Here is a 9,068-nt window from a genome sequence, read left to right on the forward strand (position 1 = left end):
TCCGGAAGGCCAAATGAAGTGATTTTGCTTTCACATAGAAACACACAGCGTCTCCCTGACATGGCTGCATCAAAACTACTGCAGGTACTCAAACCACACCTTCTTTCTTTGCGTGAACATTTGGGCAGCATTATGCAAATATTTCCACATGGTGACGTAGACATGTGGGGGGCGTGTTTTAATGAGCCATTTTAGCCCGGTCTGGATCAGCCTTCTCTTTTAGATAGAATAAATCCTTTTGTGAGAGACTTTGAGCTTTGTAACTCTGCAGATCTCATACATGTACAAACAGCTACATAACACACTTAAGAAAAGGAAAAATAGAAATCGCATCTGATCCTATCATTTACTGAACTTAGTGATACTGAGAAAATGCCCTTCTTACTTGGAGAAGATGATAACACAGCTGCACTAGCTGCTACATATGTATTAACCATTCACAATGTTAGATGTTAAACATGATTAACTCTAAACTGACTTTATCTTTTTATTTATTTAGATGGATTTTATTTATTATTATTTATGTTGTCTTTTATGTTGTTGTTATATATATGTTAATGCTTTGGCAACATTGTGTTACACAGTCATGGTAATAAAGCTGAATTGAATTTAATTTAATTTAATTGAGATCGCATCATATGACCCCTTTAAGGATAATTTTTATTGAAATTCTCTTCCTTTGACATAGCTTGAGGTAAAAAATGTTCAGTTTTACTTCGGCATAATCAATGGCACAGTTTAACTACATGTGGCTCAACTTACCCTCTCCCTAGCCTCAATTTAGCCCTCACTGGGGGTAAGTTGAGCCAAGATATTTCATATTTTGAAAGAAGCTTATTTTATATCCAAAGTGATTATTCCCAAGGATGCACCACATCCTGAAATGTATGTGCATATTTAAGTTGGACCCATTACTGTCATGTCCTCGCTTTACAGACACATACGTAAAAACTGGCTCAACTCACCCCACTCTCCCCTACACACATTTTATAGATACATGTACGCATGGTAAAGGTACTCCCTGGTATTTGTCTCAATACGCATCTATCCATGCTAACAAATTAGAAATAATCACAGGACTAATTTTCCTATTATCACTAAATGTAATCCTCATCTTTTTGAATAAGCAGAGAACAACAGGAGACTTGAGTGTGCAATGAGAAAGCATTATGAGAGAAACAGAAGCCATCGTTATTCAGTGTAACAGCACTGATCTCAAGTCAGCTTCAGCCTTGGTTAAAAATACCATCATCCGAGACACAAAAGGCAAAATTGACTGAGGATCAGTTCTCATACACTGAGAACATTCATATGGGCAGCCTCTGATCTTCTTGTCAGTTCCATTATCAAGGTAAGGCCAGTCGCTGCAATCTTCCTGTGTGCTGGAGAAGGCTTTGATCAGTTCTGGTGATGAGAACCCAAGATGAAGTGAGCTGAGAACTGGTCATGGGAAACAGTACAGTGAGCTTTGGAGCTTTGGCCAGCACCTGAAAGGAAAAACAGAATCCCCAAAATCAGGAGAAACATGGAAATGAGAGGATATCAGGTGACAGAGCAAGTGTTGAGTCCCATCACCTCTACATCTACAGCTTTTCTCCCAGATCAGCTCAAGCTTACCGCATGCTGACAGGCACAGCTCATCAGAACAGGCTTTTGTGAGGTTATGCCCCTATATCCCTCAGCACTGCCGACGAACCGCTGTGCCAGAATAGTATCTTTGAATCTAGAAATGTTGCTCTTATCTCAGACCTTTTTATTCGGAATTCATAAAAATTTTTAAAAAAATGCTACCAAGATAGCAGGACGATACAAATGCGGTGTCGTTTTAGCTTTGCTTTGATGTACTGGGATGGTTACATAAATAAAAAGACAGATCCTAAATTAACCACTGTAAATGCACTAGCCTCACTAAGTAAGATGTTTGGCTATCAAAGTCTGCTCCACATTGGTGCATTTTAAGAGCCACCCGCTTATTCAAAATCCACTATTCAATTGATATGTAAAGTAACCAACCACAGTGAGATTTTTACTTGATGTTTATTCTGCAATCATTGTGTATGCTACAATACTAGACTGCAACAAAATCAACGCTCGTTAAAAGAATGTACTGTAGTCACTGCAATTGTGCAGAAAATAAGTGCAAAATTTCCAAAAGTAATAAATATCAACAGCATAACTATTATTCAAAGATTTGGGGTCTTTTCTTTTTTTTTTTTGAAAGACAAATTTTGAAAGAAGATTGTAATGCTTACAAAGGCTGCATTTATTTGATCAAAAATACAGTAAAAAAATAGCTGCTTCCTGTGTTAAATTCACTCCCATGATGGTAAAGGTGAATTTTCAGCATCATTACTCCAGTCAAGTGTCACATGATCCTTCAGAAACCACATGATGCTCAAGAAACTCTAATTACTTTATTATCAATGTTGAAAACACTTTTTGCTTAAGTTGTTTCTTAATATTTTTGCACAAACCGCAATTTTTTTTCATGCTGCTTTGATGAAGAGAAAGTACAGAAGAACAGAATTTGAAATAGAAATCTGTTGAAAGATTATAAATGTCTTTAACTTTTGATCAATTTAGTGTATCCTTGCTAAATAAAGTATTCATTTCTTAAAACGATCTTACTGACCTGAAACCTTTGAAATGAAACTGTGAAAAGAAAGCAGAATATACTTTTCTGTTTTGGAGTATCTCCACACATAAGTGCCACACAAAAACACTTTAAAATGTAAAAGATTCCTCATTTGGTGACATACAGCAGGCTGATGGTTAGCAGTCTCTAGTACAGTCTGAATTACAAAATGACTAATGGAACACTTTATAGTCTTTTTGACTTCATGTAATGAAACAAACCACAATGTTGCCTGTCTGCATGAAGTGTGCCATTTTGGTGGACTGATAAAACCCTGGTGCACCTTCACTCCTGGAAACTGATAGCAGCCATCCAATCAGATTGTGTTGGATGTGTGAACAGTCATGGGCGGCTGTCTGAGACTATAACTGTACAAACCAGTCCTCTGTGTCATTACTTGAAAAGTATCCCGTTTCATTTTGTCCCTGTCTGCCAATGGCCCAACAAGACAAAACAAAACAAAAAACACACTAAGAACTGTTAGTGTCTGTTAGCGATGTGTAAGTCTTTGACGCAAACATGTTCTTTTAAAGACCAACATGCAATACAAATGACAAGATCTATAAAAAGTCAATGCTGTACACTAACTGGTACAGCATTGATTATTTGTGGAAGCTGTTAGGAATATAGTGACTGCATCTAGTGTGTTTTCTTGGAAGTGTTTGAAGACGGGTGAACGTATGCTTAGACACACCTGCATTTGATCACAGACAGAGGCTCTTGGACTTTTAATGGAAGCCAGGTGTCCCTATAGGAAGCCAGAGGCAGCAGTCATGCAAAAACATGACAAAGAACCAGCGAACACGGCTCACAATTAAACAGGTGATATGCACTGAGCTGGAAGAACATCATTCAAGAGAAAAAATTTAACTTAAAGACAAATTTACAAGTTAGAGCCCAGACCATCGGTAAAAAACCATCACCACAGAGCTAGATAAAAGCAGAGATTTTGAAGTTAGTCTAGCAAGTTCGTTTATCGTCTTTTTTTATACACTACTGTCTGAATAAGTTGTTCTTGGCCTGAAGCCCGGGAATTGGAAGCTGATAAAGAGTGAGTTCCTATTCTCCTCTCCATTGTAAAGGCATTGTATACCGCATTTCCCACATAAAAAAGTGAATCGTCAGACCCATTGTGAGATCCTGATCAGTGTATTGCCAGACAAGTGTGTTCTTGTTGCTCTCAGATAGCAAAACTAAAAATATGATTGCAGGCCAGCTGAAACAAAGACGCATGAATTTTGAAAGGCGGCAATATTTTTGTATTTTTGTCTTCACACTGTGAAGTTGATGCAACAACTCAGAATACGCTGCAGTGAGTTGATCTGCATGGACTAATTATTCATGTGCAGACACACAACACTATTGCGACTCCATGTTGGATTTCCTTAATGTAACAAAAGGGATTATTGCTGTACACACACCTGTTAAATTCTCCTTGTTCCCAGCTCAGTCATGGCTTTGTACCACACCATGATTTTAGATCACACCCATGTACACAATTACCTGGTCTCAATTAAATTGCACCTTTATCTAAGCACATAAAAACATGAACAACCAGAATTGTAGATAGTACACACTCTATTCTGACGGGGAGATAGAAGGACAAATGATATTTGAATGTTTTTGCGTTTGCTCATGAAACATTTGCACTCCCTCAAGAAAACTTATGGTCGCTCGCAAAATTTTTGTGATTAAAATAATAAAAACTATATTTCAGTGCTTTTGTGAGTGAATGCAAGGTTTCTTGGAGAATTGAAAAGTTTTGCAAGAGAGTGCAACATTTCTTTGGGGAACGCAATAGTTTTGTGAGAGTATGCAACTTTTTTTTTTAAGGGAATGCAATAGTTTTTTGAGAAAACACAGATGTTTTGAGAGCAAATTATAATATAATTTGTCCTCATATCTCTTTCGGGGATCCGTAGACTTATATAGACAAATAAGAAATTAACGGAGACATTCCTCAAAAGGTCTTATTTTGTGTTCCGCATAAGAAAAGAAATCTAACTTTCATTTTTGGATGAACTATTCCTTTAATAAATGTAAATCGCCAGGGCATTGAGGCCTCTATCAATGTAAGTTTATGGAAATGGTTGATTTTCATCGTCCAGCAGGGAAGAATCACAAGTCATTATCACCCTGTATGTCTTTGAAAATGTAAAACTATTAGAGCCGAAAGGTTTAGCTGTGGACGGCTGGGCGAATTGAAGGGTCTGTGTGTAACTGAGCGCAGGGGCTTCAGTGGTCACTCAGTGAGAGAGCTGAGTGGTGCCTGACTCTCGCCTGTTTTTTACAGAAAGTTTGAAGAACGCTTCTTGTGTGGCAACAGTGATCACACAGTTAATATTCAAAGACCCGTACCTCGTAAAGGAAGTCTTTTAAAGTCTCTGACAAAGCGTGGCCTGCACACAAAGGGACATGATTAAATAGGCGATGTATACAGCAGGGACAGGAGAGGACCGTGGAGGGTGATCATGTATAGACAGTCATTTGCATAGACATTGTCCTACAGACTCTCAACTCCAAATCAAAAAACACTCACTGAACAGAGCGATGTCAACCAGTGTTCCCGTTTTCTTGTGCATACTTAGTGGTTTCACAGATTTGTAAGGTACTATTTTAAATTTTCCATTTTTTTATTATTTATTTTTATATTGGTGACACTTTACAATAAGTTTCCATTTGTTAACATTATAGTTAACTCCGTGAGTTGACATGAACTAACAATGAAAATATTTGTAAAGCATTTATTAATCTCAGTTCATATTAATTTAGACAGTTATTAACACATTATTAAAATACAAAGTTTTACCTGCTAATATTAATGATTGGACCTGAACGTGAACTAACGATGAACGGTTGTACTTTTATTAATTAATGTTAACAAAGATGAATAAATACTGTAATAAATGTATTGTTCATTGTTAGAAAATATTAGTTAATGTACTGATTAACATTAAATGAAATACCGTTATTTAAATATTATTGTTTAATATATTATTCTTATTGTATTATATATATTATATTATTGTTTTCTTTTTGGAATAATTTAATTTATAATTATTTACATTGCATTAATAACTCAGTTATCTCATTACCTTAGTTAGGTAAATTGTACATTATTTTAATATTTGTTTTGTGATATTATTATGTTTATTTTCAAATTAATTTGACACTTTACACTATTCTTTTTCTTTTTTAATTCACTCTCAGTTATCTCATTATCATATTGTATTTCAAATGCATGCAAGTTTTTCACGTTGGGCCTATTGAAATTCTTTTCAATTTGAATCCAATGTGAATCGGTGTGTTCTGTGTGATCGGACAATCAACATGACAAATAGCAGAAACAAAACAAGCTCCTAATTTTAGAGGTGGGAAACGAGCGTACGTGATTCGTGGCGCGTAAAGCCTTATTACTCTCGCTGACACACTCTGTTTATTCAGGCAAAACACATTGGTTTGTGCACCCTCTGTTGTGTCCGTATCAACCTCATTACACCCCTTTCCCAGTTCTGCTATGCCAGCTGATGATGTCACCCTCATTGGCGAGATGCCTCGTATAGCGGGGTATATTTAAGAAGGGGGGCTCTCTTGGCCCCTGGAGACGAGGGCCCGGAAGATTAACGCTCCCATCAGAAAGTGCATCCCTCCCAGCTCTACAAAACTGGAAGGCCCTTTTTTTACCCCATCTCAACTCTGGTAGGTCCTCAGTGTTTAAAACTGAATGGGAGACATGCTGGGTCTGGGAGGCGGGCATCGGAGGGACTGCTTTCGGGATTAACCCTCCATTATTTCCATCCCTCCAGAGTCTGGGTTCACCGGTCTTTCCCGAGGCCTTCTATTCATCAGCACTAAACTGTGGCATAACAATGCGGCCTACCTTCCGCATGGACTGCTAAGATGTTGGTTAAACAAGACGCCGTCGCACCTTTGACGGACTGGTATCCGCTTTCCACTTGATCCTGAATTTCCAGAAACATCACCTTCGTGGATATCAGATGACAACGAAACAATAAAGTGAGCTGCTGTTCACCTGCATTCACTCTAGAAAGGAATAGGTCACCCAAAAATGACAATTGCGTCATCGTTTGCTCAAACTATTTTTCTTCTGCAAAACACAACAGCTCGAGAAATAATGAAAGCACACAGTGACCGGGGCTGTCCGGTTCAAAAAAGTGAGGAAGACATAAATAAGTAGTCCATACAACTTCTGCACTGCATCCCAAGTCCTCTGAAGCCACAAGAAAGCTAAAGTTTGCCCAGAAAATTAAAAGTGTCATTATTTACTCATGCCACCATCATGTCATTAAGATATTTTTAATACTCTTTCATCACTTCCATGCTTAACTTACAGTATCTGATGAGCTCTGTGTATGCACACTGATCAATGTTTATATATGAATAAAAGCCTAAACTTTACTTTAATTGTTAATGAAGTGCTCAGATGTCTTGCACATCTCCACATATTCAAACTTGGCCCATTGTTTAAACCAGTGGCATTTTTGGTATCATTTACACCAAATCATATGCATATGCAAATGAGATTTCAGAGCATTAGTGACTAAAGGGTGAAGAGTTGCATGTGATACTTCAAAAACCTAAAAATGAACTAAATACTGAAACAGGGCTGCTGAATGAATATTTAAATAAAGTCATTGTCATTCTATTCACTGCAAAAACATGCCTTCTTTTTATGTAAATTAGGATTATTACATCAAAAACATTTGGAAATATGTTTCCGCAAAATTTTGATCATCAATCAATCTTAGTGAATTCTCAGTCATATACAATTTGAATGGTTCTGATACCAAAAATGAAATGTTAGCAAATGGACGGTGTTTCTGTCAAGCAATACTTTGTACGAGCGTGTAGACTTATCTCACCAGCAGAATAAAAGAGCTGCAGTGTGTTTGGCCGGAAAAGAGAAAATGTAAAAAGCACAAAGGGAGCCGTGGCCAGTGAAGGGTGGTCTGCACAGAGATGAGGGGAAACTCAATTTATCATTGCCAACTTGTTTTGTCAGGCTAAGCACACAGAAGAGACTAAGCTCTAGTTGGAAGCAGTAAAGCCCTAGACAGTAAAGACGGCAATCAATGCTAATTAGCATTATTAGCAACAATATCCAGCCTCCTGCCTGCCCCTCAGTTTGGACTCTGTTTGGCCTCTCGTGGTGGAAAATGTGCTAAAATGAGGAGACCTTGACCAAACCCCTGCAGGATGGAGCCAATGAAAACAGTTAAACACTTCCTCTGTCCACTATCCCTGTGTTTTGCCCAATCCACTTGACCCTTTAGTGCACTTCTTTATGGTAGGGGCCTGTTGTTTGCCCAGAGGAACATTTTATTGCTAACAGGTTGCAGAGGCTGACTCATTAACTTTGCCTCAGGTGTTTCTCCTGAAACTCTTCAGCCGCAATAAAAGAGAAGGGCCGTTGAAGTGGCAAACGACAGGCAAACGTTGCAGTTTTAGGCAAAAAAATAAATTGCTGTGTAATTAAAAATTCATTTAATATACTATCTTCAGTCAAATGAAAGCTTAAGGACATTTTGAGTTTTAATGAGTCTTGAGTAGTGCTTAGTGCTAACTACTAACAGTGTGTCTGTGGTGTTGTTACCATTATTTCTGCCAAGGGAGACTATAAAAAACCCACAGACAACAAATCTGAACTTTTCTAAAATAGGGGCTAGATTCCAGATCAGGGGATGATTTGGAGATAATCAAATAACGAGAAGCAAAATTTAGATTACATGGTTCATAGATTATGTGGTTCAAATGTGAAACCTCATTTTGTCAGAGTTTCTGTCATTTTTCTTCTTTTGGCATTAACAATGATCTGGTAAAAAACAAAACAAAACAACAACTTGTCTGCATTTATTAGCAAGACAGTGTTTTCTTCCTAAAAAGTGATGACAAGATGTACAAATGCAGATATTTAAGATTTAGCTGAAATCTGTTAAACCCGAGTCATGTGTCCTTGTTTATATCTCTCTCCCACACACACACACACACACACACACACACACCATCCTCTCTTGACAGTCTAATGTGAAAATTCAGAGTTGGTCCAAAACGCAAACATAGGCAGATTAAATGACCATCTTTCAGCAGCTCTTAACACCCTCAGCCAGGAAGAAAAATAAATAAATAACAATGCTTTTGGACAGCCTCTTCTCTGGCCTCGCACTCTCACATGAGCCAGAGCTTAACGTGAAGGTTAAGCCTGCAGGCTTTAGGTTATCATGGGTAACTTTAGATCATCCACTGGCTGCATGCTTAGCACTCGGTTCTGTGGGTGCAGCTATGTAAACATCAGCCCTGGGGTGTTTGAAACAGAAACAGACGTGGTTGGGTCTGTCCCTCTCCCCGGTGGATGGCTGGGAGTATAGGAAATCAGCAGGGAGCACGGAGGTGTTGAGGCCTGTCATCCTGTTGT

This window comes from Onychostoma macrolepis, chromosome 14 (assembly GCF_012432095.1).
Source record: "Onychostoma macrolepis isolate SWU-2019 chromosome 14, ASM1243209v1, whole genome shotgun sequence".
NCBI classification, from domain to species: domain Eukaryota; kingdom Metazoa; phylum Chordata; class Actinopteri; order Cypriniformes; family Cyprinidae; genus Onychostoma; species Onychostoma macrolepis.